Source organism: Durio zibethinus, chromosome 11 (genome assembly GCF_047325235.1).
Source record: "Durio zibethinus cultivar Kanyao isolate XHJ-2024 chromosome 11, ASM4732523v1, whole genome shotgun sequence".
Lineage (NCBI taxonomy): Eukaryota > Viridiplantae > Streptophyta > Magnoliopsida > Malvales > Malvaceae > Durio > Durio zibethinus.
In genome coordinates, this window is record NC_143172.1 from 17,799,144 (window position 1) to 17,820,416 (window position 21,273).

Genomic DNA, 21,273 nt, shown 5'->3' on the forward strand with positions numbered 1-21,273 from the left:
CATCCATATAGAAAGTTTCAATCTTATAGCAATTAAATACAAAAATTATGGAATTTTTTATAAACATATTGATAGTGTTGTTTTATAATGATACCTTATTAATAAGTTATTTGCATGTTCTAATCATCATATTTAAGGTTAGCAAAATAATTAGTTTGATAGAAATATCACAATAATTTTGTTTTTGCTTGTCAATCAGTGGAATTGGAAACAAATGGGAGTTCAAAGTGGAGATTTTATTTTATAACCAAAAACTTCTTTTGGTAAGTTGCATTGTGAAGATTACATATATCTAATGAAATGTGCCATTGTAATTTTTGAAAGGTACTTGAAATATTGGAATATATATGGTATAAAAATAGTGGATAACATCAAGGATTTCCTTCTTTTACTGTTGTTGCTTCATTGTTTCTTTTTTTTTTAAAAGTTTTAAACTCCCTACATATTGGTCAACAATTCAAGAACATAGCACTAGCATTTCCAAGATGATTAGTCTTATTCATGTATAGGAATCAAGAAAGTGAAGCAATTGCAAGTGAAACAAAAGAGAAGACTTTTTCCTACAAAGTTTTTCTTTATGGCCATTTTTAGCCAGATTTACGGAGCAAAGGCTAGCTAGTTATTCATGTTCTGTTTTAGGATTGACATAAGTCTATGATACATGTCATAAATTTGAGGTTAGAATCATTGTCATTGAATCATGAAAAAATTAGAGACTTTTATGTATTTTGTTTATAAAAAATGTATACTTTTGTTTTCATTATTAGAAATGGTATTCCATGTATATAATAAAATTTCATATTTAAATCTCTTGAAAATGTATGTGTGATCTTTTTTGAAGAACAAAATGTATGTTCTAATTTTATTGCTAATTGTCTATTATAATTGATGAATATGTTTAATTGCATATAAAAAGTTGTCTTTATTTAAAATGTTTTTTCATCTCAATTAATTTGAAAAAAAAATTAAGAATTATGTTTTATAGATATTTTTATTATAAATTAATAATTTAAAAAGAAAAATATAAAACAAATCCCAACACATAGCGTGAATTTTATACTAATTGAGAATGAAAAATACCTTGGTGTTGGAGGTTTAGGTAGCCCTTTTTACTCCATAGCTCAAACTTAAGAACCCATTGAAATTAAAACTATTGTCATCTTTCAAAACCAAAAGGTGTTGGGAATAGTCACTTAAATCCCATATCAGATTTTTTTGAAATTAGTTAGATATTGCTTGATGGACAAAAATACTTGCAAAAGAAGAATTCTAAGAGAAAAATGATCTTAATAGGCAAGTTTGACTTACAAAAGAAAAATTCTAAGAGGAAATGGATTCTTAATAGGCAAGTTTGCATGCTTATAAATAGGTGAAGTCTTTATAAGGTTAGGTATGAGAAAAAAAATGTAAGAGAGTTATAAGGTTTTGTGAAATAAACACCCCATAAGATTACTAGAGATTTATATCTTATAAGTGTGTATGTTTGAATGTTTATGAGTAAACTAGAGGAGATTGAAAGGGCCTATGGGTACTGATTGTTGAGTGCTTAATATGATTTGATGTATGTTTGTAATTTTTTACAATTAGTGAATCTTTTTTCTCATCTATGGACGTAAGTAAGTTAAACCAAATCACGTTAAATTGTTGTCTCTTGTGTGATTGATCGATTGTTTGATTATGTTTTAGCTAGCTTGATTGGATTGAAGCCTTTTGGCATAACAAATGGTATCAGAGCTATGGTGATCCCCAACAAGTGGTATTAAAACTATCATGATCCTAACAAATGGTATCAGAGTTATGATATTCCTCAACAAATGGGATCAGAGCATGGTTCGAGACATAAAAAGAAGCAAGTCCAAAAGAGCTTGATTTAAAAGAAGAGTTCGAGTTCATATTTTAAGGATTGAAGATTGGTTTACATGAAACATGATAACACACAAGTGAAGATAATTGTGAGACTTATATTGTAGGTGAAACCAAGCGTGTCTAGCATTAAGACAAATGATTTGATGAAATTTGAGTCAATGTGAAGATTGTTGAAAATAGTAACTCAAGTCCCATAACAGATTTGTTTGAGATTGATTAGATATTTCTTGATAGACAAAAAGACTTACAGAAAAAAATTTTTAAAAGAAAAAAAATTCTTAACATGCAAGTTTGACTTGCAAAAGAAGAATTCTAAGAGAAAATGAATTCTTAATAGATAAGTTTGTATACTTATAAATAAATAAAGTCTCTATAAAGTTAGATTTAAAAAAACATATATAAGAGAGTTGTAGGATTTTATGAGATAGATACCCCATAAGACTATTGAAAATTTAGATCTTATAAATGTATATGTTTAAATGTTTATAAGTAAACTAGAGCAAATTGAAAGGACCTGTAGATATTGATTGTTAAGTGATTGATATGATTTGATGTATGTTTGTAATTTTTTACAACTAGTGAATCTTTTTTCCTATCCATGGATACAGATCAGTTAGATCGAACTACGTTAAATTGTTGTCTCTATTATGATTAATTGATTGTTTGATTATGCTTCTACTGACTTGATTGGATTGAAACCTTTTAACCTAACAAATGGAATTAGAGCTGTAGTTATCCCTATCAAAAGAAACATTGTTAGGTTAATATCTATCTCTAGTGTATAGATTTAATTTTCGTTAAAGATGTAGCTCGTCTTAATTTCTTAAAGCTTTACGAGAAACTAGACCTTGGTCGACCTCAAACATGTTTGAGCCAAGGGTTTCATCTTTAACCTGTGTGCATACTCGATCCAAAATTCCAAAAGGTGAACTATCAAAATTTCTATGATCCTTGGCACTAACATAAAATATGGCATTTTTTTTAATATAAACTATATGTTGGTTGTGAACTTTTTTTTTCTTTTGAAATTATATGAAATTTCAATAAAATGAAAGGACATATTTTCTCATCTTGTACATCCCTTAGGAAACATGTTGCATGCTCGTAAACGTATGAATTTCTACTTCTACATCACTATTAACACATCTAATGTCTTAGTAACTTTATTTTGTATTTTACCAAATGACTAAAAAGCCTTAGCTTTGGCACTTGTTTTAATTTTATGATCTCTTATCTCTTACACTATTTTTTTCAGAAAATTTTTATCACTGATCACTGAATTTTGATTAAAATTTTATATGGATCTCTAAATTTTAATTTCTATTAATAAGACCACTGAACTTTGCTAATTCTATTAAATCTAATCATTCTAACAAATTTTATTTTAAAAAAATTAACCAAAAAAATGATATATCTACCATGTAAGTGACTATATCATTGCCATATCAATTGGCATATTGAAATTTTTTATTTGATTTTCAACTCAATTATTATGAGTGATTTTGTACTCTTTATATTTTTGGTTGTTTTCAAGTTGCTTTTTTCTTTTTGTAATAAGTTCTCGATGAAAAATCATATTTGGAATTTGATTGGGTTTTTTAGTGTAGTTAGCTTTAATCGGTGTGTTATGGCAATTGATTTAAAACAAGACAAAGAACTATATTTTTCTTTTATTTTTGCTATGATTATTCTTTTAGTTTTGTTGAAATTGGATTTGTGATTTTTTTTAAATTTTTTCTTCAAAAATGCTTGTGTTAGTAGAAGAAAATACTAATGCAATAGCTAATAAGACAGTTTATGGGGTAATCATATCATTTTTTTATTAACTTTTTGAATAAAATTTGTTAGGGCAATTAAATTTTATATAATTAATAAAATTTAATTAATTTTTTGTACAAATTAAAGTTTAATAATCTAAATAAGATTTTGATTAAAATTTAATAACTAATGGTGATATAAACTCTATTTCTCTCTTATTTTTTCCTCTCCTTTGACTACCCCTTCTAGATATATAATGAAAATTATCTCCAGGTAAAAGTTAAAAAAGGTTTTGTTAGAACAATTTTTAATATTTTTGCACTCAATAACTATTTCTAATCCCATGCAATGCACAAGTGGTAGTTTTTTTTTATATATATATTATTGATTTCTTATATAATATAAAAAGGAATTTTTAAAATCATATAATATACAACAATGACAATAAAACTAAATTTTGTATTTCATAACTGTAAGATCGACTGTATGAAAGGTAAAAAAAAAAAGAATTATGTTACGTCGTAATTTTGAATTTTTTTGTACCACTCATTTTTTAAAAATAAAAATTTTTTCATCTACTTCGTTAACTCTCATATCATTTCTTATTACTTATATCCATGTTTTTTGTGGTCTACCTCTAAAAATTTTAGCCTATTTTAAATTCAAAATCTCATTTCTCATAACCGATGCACATATAGGTTTATGTTTCATATATTCAAACACTCTCAAACAACTTTCTCTCATATTATTTTCAATCCAAACTACTCGTAATTTTTTCAAATATCTTCATTTTTTATTTTGTCTATACTCATTATCACACATCCATTTAAATGTTCTCATCTCAATTATACTTATTTTCTTCTCATATTATTTTTTAATGGTCCAACTTTTACTCTTAAAAAGTCATATAATATAAAAGATTATAAATTAGGTAACATATTTATAATTCATATAAACCAAATTAAATATTTTTTAAATTTAAATATTACATTAAATATTTCATTATATTTTATGAATCATTCACCACATTATTCCAATTAAATTTAATGACAAAAAATTAAATTTATAGTAATTTAAAAGATATGATCAACCATTCTATTTTGACTTTGGGCTTTCATAATGTTCAAAATTGTAGATATTTTCAAATTTTGAATGTGAAGATTTGCTCTTTTTATTTGAATATGATTCAAAATATAAATAAACTAGTTTTTTACCCATGCAAATGCAGGAAATGTTTATATTTATAATAATATTTAATTTGGTTCATTAAAAATGTACATAAAATTTTAGTAGATTCAAAATTTTGTTTTTATCACTAAATATTTATATTCTCTTTTTTTTTTTTTAATTAAATTTATATATTTAATGTTAAAATCTTTGATTTAATTTTTAATTTCATAAATTGAATGTACAATTTTCAAAATGAAAATATAATTTATCAACAAAATTTTCTAGTAACTCTTTGAACTCCATCTTAATTTTGAAAAGCATATTAGTAAATACTTAAGACATTGAATTTTTTAATTAAATTCATTTTATAAATTTAATTGTTTAATTGGCAAAAAAGAGAAATTTGCTATATATATATATATATACATATATATATATAAAGGTTTGCACCAAATTCAAATTTAGTAAAGTATTTATAAATTCAAGAGATTATGAGAAAAATTGATAATTAAGATAAAGTGTAACTAAAATTTAATAACTAAGCCAATTAAAAGATTGAAATTGAAGACAAAAAAGTGATTTAGGAAGTTGAATCGAAAAAAGCCAATAGATTCTAAACTATTCTTCAATCACCTAAACATTTATTTTCTCCATGCATAAATGCACCCATGATAAAAAAATTTTTTCGTTGATTAAAAAAAATGATAAAAAGATTCCAATTTAAAATTTTTATCACCATAATAAAATAAAGTTTAGAGTAACGGTCATAGAACTGATATATATTTACCAAAAATTACATGAAAATCAAGAAATGAAACCTTTTTAAAAGTAAATTTCATACTTTAAGGAAATTAAAAACAAGTGTTTCTTTTTTTTTTTCTGAAAAGATCTATTTTTTATTCTTATTAATTGTATACATCATTGTAAAAAAATAAGAATAAGAAAATTTAAAGGAAAAAATAGAGTTTTGAAAAAGAAATATGAATAAATTGGTATTTTTAAATTCTTAAACAAAAATTTTTAGTAATAATTCATGCATACTCTTATCAATTTAAACAAATTTAAATATTTTAAATGGATTTGAATAATATTAAATAGAATAAATAATCATATATCCTTTTATCCGTTTTCAAATGTATAAATCATTATAAAAAAAATAAGAATAAAAAATTTAAAAGAGAATATAAAGTTATGAAAAAGAAATATGAATGAAAAAGATATTTTTAGATGAAGAATTTAAAGAAATATAAAATGTAATAAGTAAAAAAAAAAAAAAAAGCTTTGGATAAAGTAGAATAACAAAAATCTATTTTCAATTCTACTTCAAATATTTTAAAATATAAATAACTGAACATGTTCTTATCCATTTATTTAAATGAATGTTTTTATCTACTTATTTAATAAAAAATTTAAAAAAAGTATTAAGATGGATTTTTTAAATTCTTAAACCAAAATTTTTTAATAGTAAATCAATTCAAACAAATTTAAATATTTTAAAAAAATTTGAATAATATAAAATAAAGTAAATAATCATATATCATTTTATTCATATTCAAATTAATATTTGAATATTTATTATTTAATGATTTAATTTCAAAGCTTTCGATATTTTATAATTTTGATAATATATATTATAATTATTTTTTATTATTATACACATTTTATTTTGTTCAAATTTTTTTTAAAAATTCATTTAATTTCAATTTTTAATTTGATTATGGAATTAAACCTTAATTAAAAAAATAAATTTCGAATTTAAAGATTAAGCTTTAAATTTTATTCGTATTTTTTTTAATTTTTTTTTTAGAGTCTAAAGAGTCAAAATCAATTTGTCAAAAAAAAAAAATCAACAAAAAAAAAAGAAAAAAAGAAAAATGTGAGATTTGAAAATCGGTGGGAAATCTTACGTTCACTTTCAAATTCGGTCTTGGATTCAATTTTGGATTCTAAAATTTATTGATTAAATGCCTGTGGAAATTCTTGAACATTAATTCATTGGAAAAAGAGAAGATTACAAAAAATTAAATCTTGGAGAATTTTTCTAAATATAGTGGAATTAAAGTTTTCTAAATTGAATTAGGATTTCAATCCCTGTATAAAAACCTTGAATATGTGATAAAAAGGGGGGCCTCACAAAGAATTCATAATAAATATAGAGGCAGTTTCGAGCAAAATTTCAAAATAGAGTAGCAATCGAAGAAACAGTCTTCAGCGATTCATACAAGCAATTCATAATCAAAAGGGGCCCAAACAGCAGCAATTCATTATCAGAGTACATCAAAATAAAAAGCTGGCTGAAACACAAGTTAGAAGGAAGCAATCGGAGATAATTTCAATGTACAGAGAAGCCAATACAACAATTCCCAGTAGCAAGTCCACAGTGAATACACAACGATCTTAGACCCAATTGGCAGCAAGATTTTAATGTTTCAGGAACCAGCAACGTCTGAACAACAATTCAACAAGGCAATTACAAGCTAAGATCAATTGAAAGAGAAGACAAAACAAGCTCAATAGCAGAGTTCGAGTCAAGGCATAAGCAATAACAGGAAGCAATCATACACTACCAGAGACAGAAGACGCATACACAAAACTAGGCACACATTCAATAGCAATCAAGCAACATTCAAAGTTGTTTCCCAATCCACACAGAAGCAAAAACAGAGTTTCAACAAGCTTCAATTAGCCACCCAAGCCGAAAGCCAGTAAACCCAAATCACTCATACCCAGAAAGCATCCTCAATTCCCAGTAAACCCGAAATCAATTTCCAGAAATAGTAGCCCAAACATACAAAAAATTCCACCAAAAATTGAACCTAGTTAGAAAATCAAGCAACCACAGCAAATGGCGGCACGATTCACCGGTGTTCTGGTATTTTCAAGAAAAGGCCGATAGTGGGTGATAGGTGGAAGCGGTGGCGACGATCTTTGAACGGTTTCTGGGCTGTTGATTGAAACCTAAGAAGAAGAGAAAGTTGAGGGGATACGTAAAAGCGAAGGAATCAAAGCAAGCTTTTGGATTTTTGAGGAAGACCGGTGGTGACGAAAGGCGACAAGCGAGCTTGGTGGCTAGTGCTAGGCAAAGGCTGCGGCGGTTTCAATCAAGATCTGGGCTAGGTTGTTCTTCTGGTTAGTAGAGAAAGGAGAAATAAAGCTTGATATTTATTCTTGGGTTTGAGCGAGAAGAAGGTTCTAGGAAGCTCTTGATGGTTTCAACTCATTTGTATGATGTTTTGGACAGTGGTGGTCTCGGATTTCTTGCTTAGATCTAGGACTTTCTAAAGGGATTCTAAAAAATTCGGGCTAGTCACACAAAAGAGAAGAAAGAGGTGAAGAGGGAGGCGACAAGATCGATCAGTCGATAGCATAGTGAACGAAAAACGACACTGAATTCTAGTGGCAATAGTCGTTGGTTATTGGGCTTTTCATTTTCTGGGTTGAATAAGCAAGGGAAAAGGGATAGACTGCAGAGAAAGAAGATGAATATTGGAAACAAGAAGAAGTGGCTAACTTTGGATTTTTTTTTCTATAAAAACAGTACTGTTTGGAGGGAAAATTATTGCTGTGACGAACGACCTTGGACCTCACCCACGTACGAACCTGAATCCTGGCCCGCTTGGCTTGCGTTCTTATTTGAATCATCTTCTTAGCCTTTGACCATTTTTTTATTTTATTTATTTATTTTGATTTATTTATTTTATTACTTGTGAGTGATGAAAAAACTTTGGTAAGATATAGTTTTGTTTGCATATTGCATGATTGGGATATTTAGTTGCATTTTTTTTTATTTATTGCATGAATATATAATAATTGATTATTTGCATGAGTTTACATGATTACCTAATATTTCATTTATTGTTTGTATGATTATTAATATATTTACTTACATGATTATTAATAAATTTACTTGTATACTTATTAATATATTTATTTATATTATTATTGATATATTTATTTGCATGATTATTAATATATTTTCTTACATGATTATTAATATATTTATTTATGTTATTATATGATATAATTTTATATTTATTACATGATATAATTTTATATGATTGCATAATTTATTACATGATATGATTTTATATTTATTACATAAAATTATTACAATTTAATATTTATTACATGATTGCTTGATATTTTAATAAAAATTTTACATGACCACACGATGTAAATAAATAAAAAGATTAGAAAAGGATTGAATTTTATAATAATAATCATATTTGATTAACACTATATTTGGATAGATACTAATAAAAGAAAAAAAAAAAAAAGAAAGAAAAAATTTTTAAGGCAAAGGTGAATGTACATATATCTTTATTTGGATAGTTAAAATTAATAAAAGAAAAGAAAAGAAAAGAATTATAATAACTATTATTTAGATAAATAGTAAAAAAAATTAAATAATTCATTATTATATTTTTTTTCAATTATAACTTTTTTTTTTATAAAATAACATATAATATACAAATATATCTTTATACTACTTAGCTTGCATAAACAAATTTTTTTAAATAAAATTAAACATATTTAATACGGTAAAATATATTATCTCGTTATTGATTTATTTTTAATTTTGTGTTTAATTCAACTTTTTAATTTATTTTGACAATAATTTAATTTGTTTTGTTGTTAAGATTTAAAAAATCATAAAATATTTATAAACTGTGATGTTATATAGAATACTCATAAAAAATTATTTTATACAAAATGTTAGTTATATAATCAAATCTAATAAAAATATAGATAAAATAATCTTTTTATAAAAATAAAATTTTTTCAACTTTCCTTTCATTAACTTTTCCCTCAAATTGAGGTATTATAAGGATTACCAAAAAAACTAAAAGTTATTGAGTTTTCACCTTTTTTCTTTCCTTTAAATTAAAAATTTATCCAACTCAAAAAAAGGTTTTTTTGTTTCCATTTCTTTCCCTTATTTTCCTTTCCTTTCCTTCCACTTCTCTTAATCCAAACATAATGTAAAACTTAGGTAAGATAACACATAATTAATTTGATTTCAATTTTGGGCATAAAAAAATACTAATAACTTCTCTACACATAACCGACTACCAAATCTTAGTTCTAATGATGTAAATCAAAACCTATTCTTTTTAGAGACCTTTAACTTAGACTTAAGATAATATTAAAAAAGATAGATTCACATAAATAACAATCACAGCTAAATAAAAAAATTAGTAACAACTCTATGATTTTTGTATTTAATGGATAATTTTTTTTAACCTAAACATTATGACAGTTTGACAACTCTACTGAAGATATTAGAGTTAACTCATTAGTTAATTATATATTATTTTAAACCTTGCTTTGATAATTTTGTTATATAATTATTTGTGATTTTCATAGTACTAACTTATTTGTTTTTGTTTTCTTGTTTTATAGATTTCAATTTTTATGTGCATTAATTTATTTGATTATTTGGCATGTCCCTTTACATATACCGCTCTTGCATGCATATATAAGTTCTAAACTTGAACTTCGTCATTTATTAAAAAGAAACAAGTACCTACACTCTCATGAGATGATAATCTCTGTGTAAGCTAGTGAAAACCCCTACTCAAAATGAGCCATTTTCGTTTAAGCCTATAATGATGGATGAGGATTGAAATGCCTTACTAATTTATAATTGACAATGATATAAAAAATAATTTGACAGCTTTTGAGTGTTAGACCTTTGAACCTAACATGTAAATAAACTCTAAGAATCTGAACCTAAGTTAGAGCCATATCCTTCATTTTGTTTTGAAATTTTTATATTATTCTTTGTATACATTATTTGCATACTAACCCTTTATATTGTTCTTTGTATATATTATGTTATGTGGACTAACCTTTTATTTTTCTCTATTTTATTATGCATGCATACATCATTAGATTTATCATAAAATAGTGATTGTCACAAAATAATCTTAACAAAAAAGAATTTTAATCACATTCATAGAGAGCCTAGCAAAGTCCTCTATTGGTTTAAAAAGGAAGCCTGAAGAGTTGAATCTTGTAAATACAATACTTAAAAAGGAAATTCAAGTTCTCAACCAAGAAAATGATGAATGAAAGAATCTGTTTACTAACACTAACACCGCACAATCCTCACCAATCATGAGTTAGCTTAACTTTTGAAGAAAAATAGACAATTACAAGACAAGATGCAAGAAAAAGATAAAGCACTCACTGAAGTACAAAAGCACATCCAAATGCTCAATAAAGTAAAGGTCGAAATTGAAACATAAATGGATGTTGTGAATGAAGAATGTGAATGAGCAAAAAAGGCATATGTGAGAAAGTATAAATAATTGGAATGCCTACTTAACCAATCACTATGACTGCTTACAAAGCCAAGGACATGGTAGAAAAAATTTAAAAATGAAAAATAAAAATGCCATTAGTTAGAGCACATGGCCAAGAACTATTTGATTTCCTTAATGAAGTGTAAGGCCAATATCGACAAATTAAAGATTACTTTCCATAATAAATTTTAGACTTTCCGTGGATGTAATACTGAATTTGGTTAAAAATAACTTTCCATTCAATAAAGATTTTCTTTGTTAACTATTGTTATGTAGTAAATCTTCCTTATTACATTCATGCATTCATACATTCATATATTTATACATAAATATTTTTCTAAAGTTATAATAATAAGTCATTCCAATTCTTAATCTTCAAACAATCTGAGGTGCTACAACACTAGATATCAAATAAGGATAATGGAAAAAAAAAAACACTTTTCGCCTCCAAAAGCTAGTAAAAGCACAAGAAAAAATAAAAAGGGCAATTGAAAACTATTATCAAGTTGCTAAAAAACATAAGCAAAGGAAAGAAAGTGGTGGAAGAGGTAGTGATACAAAATGAGATTGATCCATTATATCCTTCCAATTTTGACCCATATTCGACACACTCATCTCAAAAGGCACAACACTAAATGCCATTCACAACAAGTTATCCTTATGTGCAAATGATGAAACTACTACTCATGCTCTCATTACCCCTATTCTTAACATCAAAACATTTGATCCTACATAAGTTCCAAATCTTAATAATCCTAAGAGGCAAGAAAAGCTGAAGATAGACCTTGTTGAAACTAAAAAAAAAAAAATTGAAACTTAAAAGATGGATATCATTGAAGAAAGGCTCAGAGCTATCGAGATGATATATTTTTATAGGTTAACGGATGTTGTTGGACTCTATTTGGTCCCTGATGTAGTCATTCCACCAAAGTTTAAATTGCTTGAGTTCAAGAAGTATGATGGGATCAAATGCCCTATTACACATGTTAGAATATATTGTCACAAGATGGCTACATATACTTATAATGAAAAGTTGCTTATCCATGTCTTCTAAGATAGTCCTACTAGTTTAGGTGCTAGTCGATATTTGCAACTAGATCAAATTCAAGTCCATGGTTGAAAAGAGCTAGCAAGGGTCTTTATTGTATAATACAAGCACATTATAAATCTGGCACTAAATCGCATGTCTCTACAAAGTATAAAAAAAAAATATTGAAAGCTTTAAAAAATATGCTTAAAGATGAAAAAATGTTGTTGCTTAAGTTAAACCACTGCTCACTGAAAAGGAAATCACAATCCTGTTTGTCAATACTTTTAAAGCTCCTTACTATGCAATGATGATTGAAAATATCACTAAAAATTTTACTGATACGGTAATTTCTATAGAGATCATTAAAAATGCCATTAAGAATGGGAAACTGAAAAGGTGTAAGTCATCCAATGCAAATAAGTGAGTTATACCAAAAAAGAAAGAGATACTCAAGCATTAATTCATGAGGGATAACAGGTTGAAGGCTATAACCCATATTATCCTTACTCGATATACCAACCTTACTACCTAACCATCAACAATGTCTCTTCAAGTCCTTATGCTCATTAATTAGTCATACAACCACCTAATTCTTAGCCAATTACTCAACCTAAGAACTGGGTGAAAAGAGAAAGAATTCCTATAGATCCAATTCCTATGACATATATTGCGCTACTCTCTCAACTCACTAAAAATAATTTGATCACACAAATTTATTCAAAACCTATAAAGCTTCTCTACTCCTAGTGATATGATGCTAATGCTACTTGTGACTATCATCTTAGGATTACTAGCCATTCTAGAGAAAATTACACAACATTGAAGTATAAAGTGCAAAGTTTGATAAAAAAAAATGGATTAGTGAATTTTGATCAATCAACAGAGACTTATGTCATTACGAACCTTTACCACACTGTGACATAATTTTGAAGGAATTTTTATGAATGTTTGTCACCTTAGGAACTTTAAGAAATAATGTAAGTCTTAAACATTTAAGGTTCTTTTATGTTCATCTTTTATTTATCTTTCATCATTTCAATAAAGAGATAGATGCGTTTTCATTAAATTTTCTCTTTATTTTATTGTTTTTCATATTTCACCCACTCTTATGTTCTAAATAATGAATATTTAGATAATCATGACAACAATTCAAAATTCGATTTTGAAAGGATTATTCATATTAGTGGAATTGATAAGTTGAGACTTTTAATCTATTGAAATCACTAAAGTAAAAGAAAACAGGTTTCATAAAATAAAATTAGCATGAGATTTCCCTCATTTATAGACAGAAGTGATACAGTGTGTGATTTTTTATGATAATTCATTCACAAGTTTGCTCTTAGTCAATAAATATTCTTCATTAAGAGATTCATATTTGAAATGAAAAATGATCATCTTTTTTTTTTTACGTTTCACGTAAAAAGTAAAATTATCTATTTGCTACCCCATTGAAGCCTATTGAATTTTCTTTTTAAGAAACCCTAACAAGAAATCACCTTCCACTCTAAGGGGCAAAGTTTAAAAAGGCTTAATCATAAAGAAAAAAGAAAGTGACAGTCTCTAATGACTTTAAGGGAAAAAAAAATTTTTTTGGTGTTAAGATCTTTCTTGAAAAAGGATTAAAAGTACAAATTGAAAAAATATAAAGAAAAAAAAGAAAAAAAATTGATGAAAAATGGGCAAAAGGCCAAAGTGCTTTACATGATAATAAATAATCTTTTGGTTCATAACCCTTTAAATGAATTTTGGACCTACCTTATCTATTTCTTTCATAATTTCTCACCTTAGTCTATATTACGTCATTTAAAAGTCTATTTTGATCAAATGCGAATGCTCAAAGTGGAGAATCACGAATTGACCTAAGAAGACTTGTAATGGATTTATGAAAGATCAAGAACATCAATAGAACGAACTTTTAAAAAAGAATTCATAATTAATTTATCTAGAATTGTCTGAATATTCATTATCTTAGATGTTGCGAACCCTTTCCAGCATTTATCTTGATGATTCATCTTGAAATAGTTTATTTACCTGTTTATTCCTTACCAGACTTGATCTTATAATTTTTCTTGTTCTTCATCATTTATTCCTTTCCATGATAAATGAAGAAAATGTGATGAATAACATTTCACATTGAATTGAAATGATAATGAATGAATAAATGACTGTTATAAAAGATCCTTGCATTATTTCAAAAAAAATTGAAAGTGATTAGGGCTGATTGAAAATGAAACATGAATGATAAAAAAGTTTAAAATGATGTTGATCCTTATGACTTACAAATGAAAATAAACATTCCAAATATTAAGATCAGATGATGAAGCTAATAAAGAGAAATTTTGGGTCACAGATCAGTTGATACATTTGTTGGCTAGTTCTAAACACGTTAAAGAAAAACATGATGATAAGTTGAAAAGAAGACATGAAAAAAGGTTTTCAGATCTTATTGAAAGAATGAAACTTTGGATTTGGATGAGATAATGGATAAGATTACTTGATGGTGCATGATAGCTCATGTTGAATACCACAAGTGTTAATAAGTTAAAAGAAGTGAGAATATAAATCAAAAGTTTTAAGAACCCTTTGATTTACCACAATTGAAAAGATTAATGAATTGCATAGCATACATTGCATTCACACATGCATTACATGTATGTATCATTCTGAGAATATTGCATTCATTCGTGGCATTCATCATGCATGTTTGAAAAAGAAAAGAAAGTTTAAAGTTTGAAACTAAGTTGGAATTTTGCATTCATTGCATTCATGTATTGTATTCATTGTATTATTACATGTTGCATATATCATTGTATTTATTGAACTTATGCACTGCATGTTTAAAAAAAAAAGACCAAAGTTTGAATGGTGAAATTAAGATGAAATTTTGAAAAATCTTTGGCTCATGCACTCATTGTATGCATACAATGTGTTCATTGTATTCATTTCACGCATCATGCATGTTCAAAAAGAGAATCTTGAAATTGAATTTGAGAATTATGGAGAATCTTTTCATTCATTGTATGCATTCATTGCATATGCTTAGAAAGTAAGAAAGAAAAATTAAATGATGAAATAATTTTGAAAAGGGAAATTGGAAGACATCAATGATGATCCACATGAGATATAAAGAATCACTTAAAGTAAGATTTTTTTAAATTTTAATGCCTTTGTTAAAGAGAAGCTCTTTTGAAGGTAAGAATGATCTATAAGACCTTAGGGCATGATCTTGAAATTTTTAAATATTTATTTATTTTAAAGTATCAAGCCTTTGTTAAGAGGGAGTTTTTCTAGATTTATTTAAAGTTTCAAGCCTTTGTTGAGAAAGAGCTTTCCTTAATGAGACTTTTAAAATTTCAAGCCTTTTATTAAGAAAGAGTTTTCTTGGATGAGAATTTAAAGTTTTAAACCTTTATTGAGAATGAGCTTTCCTAGACATGATTTTATTTTTCAAAAAGTTGAAGCCTTAATGGAGGAGTATTTTATTTCTCAAAAGTTAAAGTCTTGATAGAAAAATACTTTATTTTTTCAAAATTGAAGCATTGGTGGAGGACTACTTTTATTTAAAGTTTCAAAGCCTCAGTTGTGGGGAAACATTTTATTTTTCAAAAGCTTCAATGCCTCAAATGTGGAGGAGCTTTCATTTAAAGTTTCAAGTCTCAGTTGTAAAAGAGCTTTTAAGATTTTCTTTTTCGATTTTCTTGACCTGAACAAAATTGATGTTTTTGGTTCTTGTACAATACATGTTTCACAAAAAATGCATGAAAATGAATAATTATAAACATCCCATTTTGTTTGAGAATTTTTCGAAATTTATTAGGTTTCAAATTTTGATTTGATTGTACGATTGACCTTAATTGGACAACTGAATTTTAAACCCAAAAATTAAGCCCTAAATTTTATTTGTATTTTAATTTTTTTAGTTTAATTTTTTTTAATTTTTGTTTTTTAGTTAAAAGAATCAAATTCAATTGGTAAAAAAAAAATTTTTAAATCAATAAAAAATGGTTTGATTTGGAAATTGGTAGGAAATCTTGGATTTACTTTTAGATTTGATCTTGGATTCAATTTTGGATTCTAAAATTTATTGATTAAATGCCTTTGAAAATTCTTGAACATTAATTAATTGGAAAAAAGGAAGATTACAAAAAATTGAATCTTGAAGATTTTTTTCTAGATCTAGTAGAATTAAAGTTTTCTAAATTGAATTGGGATTTTGATCCCTACGGACCTTGAATCTGTGATAAAGGGGGGTCTCACAGAGAATTCATAATAAATATAGAGGTAGTTTCAGGTAAAATTTTAAGCAGCAATCGAAAAAACAGTCTCCAGCAATTCACACAAGCAATTCATAATTAGAAGGGGCCCAGACAAAAGCAATTTACTGTAAGAGTCCATCAAAATAAAAGGTTGGTCGAAACACAAGTCAGAAGGAAGCGGTCAGAGATAATTCCTATAAACAAAAAAGGCAACATAGCAATTCCCAATAGCAAGTCCACAGTGAATACGTAGCGATCCCAAACCCAATTGGCAACAAGATTTTAGTGTTTCAGGAACAAGAAAGGCCGAAACAACAATTCAACAAGGCAATTACAAGCTAAGATCAATTGAAAGACAAGACAAAACAAGCCCAGCAATAAAGTTCTAGTCAAGGCAGAAGCAATAACATGAAGCAATCATACATTGCAAGAAACAAAAGACACATAGCCAAAAAACCAGGCACACATTCAACAGCAACCAAGCAACATTCAAAATCATTTCCTAGCCCATACAGAAGCAAAAACAGAGTTTCAACAAGCGTCAACTAGCAACCCAAATCGAAAGCCAGCAAATTTTAATCACTCATACCTAGAAAGCACCCTCAATTCCCAGTAAACCCGAAATCAATTTCCAGAAATAGCAGCCCAGACATAAAGAAAATTCCACTAAAAATTAAACCTAATCAGAAAATCAAGCAACCACAAAAACGACAACTGTTGATTGAAACTTAATGAGAAGAGAAAGTTGAGGGGATACACGAAAGGGAAAGAATCGAAGCAAGCTTTTGGGTTTTTAAGAAAGACCGATGTTGGTTGCTAGTGACGAAAGGCCACGAGCGAGCTTTGTGGCCGGTGATAGGCAGAGGCTGCGGCAGCTTCAATCAGGATCTAGGCTGGGTTGTTCTTCTGGTTAGTAAAGAAAAGAGATAGGAAGCTTGATATTTGTTCTTGGTTTTGAGCGAGAAAAAAGTTACGAAGCTCTTGGTGGTTTTAGCTTGTTTGTATGGTGTTTTGAACAGTAGTGGTCTCAAATTTCGTGCTTAAATCTGACTTTCTAAAACAATTCTAAAAAATTTGGGCTGGTCACACAGAAGAGAAGAAAGAGGAGAAAAGGGAGGTATCGAGTTGATTAGTAGGCAACATAGTGAACGGTGAACAGCACCGGATTCTGGTGGCAATAGTCGTTGGTTCTTGGGCTCTTCATTTTCTATGTTAAATAAGCAAGGGAGAACAGACGGTTTGTAGAGATAGAAGATTAAGATTGGAAACCAGAAGAAGCTACTAACTTTGGATTTTCTATTTTCTATTAAAACAGCATCGTTTGGAAGGAAAAATTTTTACTGTGACCAGCGACCCGGGACCTGACCTGCATGCGACCCTGAATCTCGACTCGCTTGGTTTGTGTTTTATTTTTACTCATCTTCTTAGCCTTTGACCAGGTTGTTATTTATTTATTTTGATTTTCTAATTTTATTACTTATGAGTGATGGAAAAAACTTTGGTACGATATAGTTTTATTTGCATATTGCATGATTGGGATATTTAGTTGCATTTACTTATTTATTTCATGAATGTATGATGATTAATTATTTGCATGAGTTTGTATGATTACCTAATATTTCATTTATTATTTGTATGATTATTAGTATATTTATTTGCATGATTATTAATAAATTTACTTGCATGATTATTAATATATTTATTTGTATAATTATTAATCTATTTATCTGTGTTAGTGCATGATAAAATTTTATATTATTGCATGATGATTTTTACATTGTATGATTTAATATGTATTGTACGATTGCATGATTTCTTGATATTTTGATAAAAGTTTTGTATGACCATGTGGTATCAATAAACAAAAGGATTGAATTGCATAATAATAACCATATTTGATTAAGGCTTAAGTAAGATAATTCATAATTAATTTGGCATCATAAATGGTTGCTAATACCTTTCCTACATGTAACCGACTTGTAAACCTTAGTTCTGATGATTTAGACCATAACTTTTTTTTTTAGGGACCCTTAGCTTTGGCTTAGGATAACCTTAAAAGAGATTGATTCACTTAGGTGACCAATCATATCTAAATAAAAAGATTGATTACAACTTCATGATTTTCATATCTAATAAGTAAGTTGTCTCAACTTAGACGTTATGGCAATTATCCTTCATATCATTTAAAGAAATTATCCATCTAAGTGTTCACGTAAACAAATCTTATTAGATTTATATATATGTTATAATACTATATTATATATGATATATTTGTATCCTAAATATCCAAGTAAGCATGAGAGGTCAACTATTATATATAACTAGAATTTAGCCCTCCACTATATGTCAGGGTTGATCATTGTTTGTCAATATTTTTATTTTTAACATCTATTCCTATGTATTAAAGATATCCCCAATCCTTAGTTTATTGCCAAGTCAATAATTATACTGTTCATTTGAATGCCAAATCAAAAATAATTGCCAGATCACCTTAATTAATTGGCTACTTTATTGCCATACAAGCTTTGTTAATTAACCACCTTATTATAACATCAAATTAAAATCTAATTAAACTAATAGATTCATCTCCTAAATACAAAGAAAAAAGCAACAAAAATTTTGAAAGTCCAAACCTATGGCTACTGAAGCCACTGCTAACACTCCCAGTGGCCAAGAGAAAAATAATGTAAAACTTCTCCATTTTTGCTAATGTAACGAGAAAAAATCATTCCATTTTTTGGGAAAAGTTCATTCGGGCATAAAAAAAGCCCAAAAACAAACAACCTTAATTTTTAATCCACGTCAATTCAACTTCTATCAACACAAATTCAAGCTTAATCTAACAGAATTAATAAATGAGCACCGATAATTACCTTTTTTTTTTTAATTTTTGTAATTTTTTGTTGAACCTTGAATGGGTCTAAGAGCTAACTTAGGGGATGAGTGCTCCTGTCCATCATCCAATTTTTGTGGTTGTATGGATGGGTAGGATGAACTTTGAATCGAATCATTGGTTGGGCCAAAAGGGCAAAAGAAAAAGGACTACAAGTTACTGCATGAGAGCAAGAAAGTGATTTTAGACTTTAAGAAGTTGAGTTTGTGAGTTGAGAGAGAGGAAGGAGAGAACTGAGTTTGAGAAAGATGAGACGTGGAAGACAAATGAAAGTGTGAAAGAGAAGAAAAGAGAAGAACATGGTCAAAACTTGGAATAAACCAAGAGGGAGGGTGAATTGGTTTTAATAAAATCTTCAAAGATAATATTCAATAACCACAAATTATCAAAATAGATAAGCACAATAAATGAATATAAACAAGAGATAGGGTTAGAGAATTTAACATCAAGATTTATGAGGTTCAGTCCTTCCTTAGGCACCTGCGTCCTCTTTCTTAGCCTTTCTTACTAAGAAGTTCAATCCACTATTTGATGAAGATTACAACTAAGCTTTCACAAGGCTTTTCAACTCAACAACATACACTCTTACGGGTTATCCTCCCGCTTAAGCTTACACACTCACAATACAAACAATTCATAAGTGTTTGGTAAACTTTAAGAACCTCATAAAGACTAGGTGTTTGCTAAGTTGAAGTACACAAATGTATAAATAAAAAAATAGAGAAAAACTTATATGAATTTTGTATTTTTTCTCTTTTTACAGCTTTGAATGCTTGAGCAGATTGGTAGGTGAATAGCAATAAGTTTTTTTAGCTCTTGTTGCTCTTGGTCTATATGGAATGCTTGATTTATAGTTAGAAAGAAGTTGAGAGCCGTTGGACTGCATTTAATGCTTCAAACCTGTAAAAAATTTTGGATAGAAAATAGCCGTTGGGAGTTTCAAGCCTTCAGGGGATCGATCCCTTTCTTAGGGGATTGATTGGTTCATGTTTGAGAAAGCCTGATTTTATGCCTATTTTACCTTACCCGATCGATTCCTTGCTTGAGAGGATTGATTTGTTCTTTTAGGTGATCGATCTCCTATGTGAAGGGATCGATCCCTTTTTTAGGTTTCCACACTTGGGGGACATTCTATTTGAACAATCGATTGATCCCTTTAAAAGGGGATCGATCCCTTGCATTAGGTGATCGATCCTCTATGTGAAGGAATCAATCTTTTTTCTAGAAAATTACACGAGAAAAGCATTCTGTATGAAAAAGTGATTGATCCCTTAAATGAGAGAATTGATCCGTTCTACTAACCAATCAATCCCTACAGGGAAGAGATCGATCGATTTTTGCCAAATCTTGAGAACTTTCAGTTGTGGTTGAAAATAGGATTGATCCTTTTGCTAGGGGATCAATCTAGTAATTGAGGCGATCGATCCCTTCAATGAGGGGATCATCTTTTTTATCAAAACTTGCATAAATCATGTTTTGTTTCGAGAATTTGAGTTATTTTGATTCTCAAATGAATTTTGGCAAGATAGAAGGGTGGAAAAATGTTCAATTTAAGCTTAGACAAGATTGAAACAAGTTTGACAAATTTTTATTTTGTCAAATCAAAATTCTTAATTAATTTAAGGCCAACAATCTCTCCCTTTTTGATATGACAAAACCAAATGAAAAATTTGCATGAAAAATATTTTTCCTTTTGAAAAGAAGCTCCCCTTAAACTTATGAAAGGCAAACTCCCCCTGAATTTAGGCATAAGACTTAAAGCAACTAGACAAGAGTAATATCACCATAACCATCAATATATCCATCAATATCAAAGCATCATTATCAATATCAAAACATCATCAGATTTTCATACATCATCAAATTTTCATACCAATGTTTTTCCCCCTTTTTGTCATAGCAAGATATGAAATGAAGCAAATCAAAATGAGGGAATAAGCAATTCAAGGCCACCCAAGGTCACTTCAAACATGAAACTACACACCAATGCCA

The 21,273-nt window shown here is 27.9% G+C and overlaps 1 long non-coding RNA gene across 1 annotated transcript; it reads right to left on the reverse strand.

Annotated features, from left to right (window-relative positions):
- Nucleotides 1–6,934: 6,934 nt before the first annotated feature.
- LOC149516165 (uncharacterized) lies at nt 6,935–8,687 on the reverse strand. Its single transcript, XR_016346426.1, has 2 exons — nt 7,362–8,687; nt 6,935–7,240 (listed from the first exon to the last, which is right to left on the reverse strand). It is a non-coding gene; the product is annotated as an uncharacterized LOC149516165 (long non-coding RNA).
- Nucleotides 8,688–21,273: the final 12,586 nt, after the last annotated feature.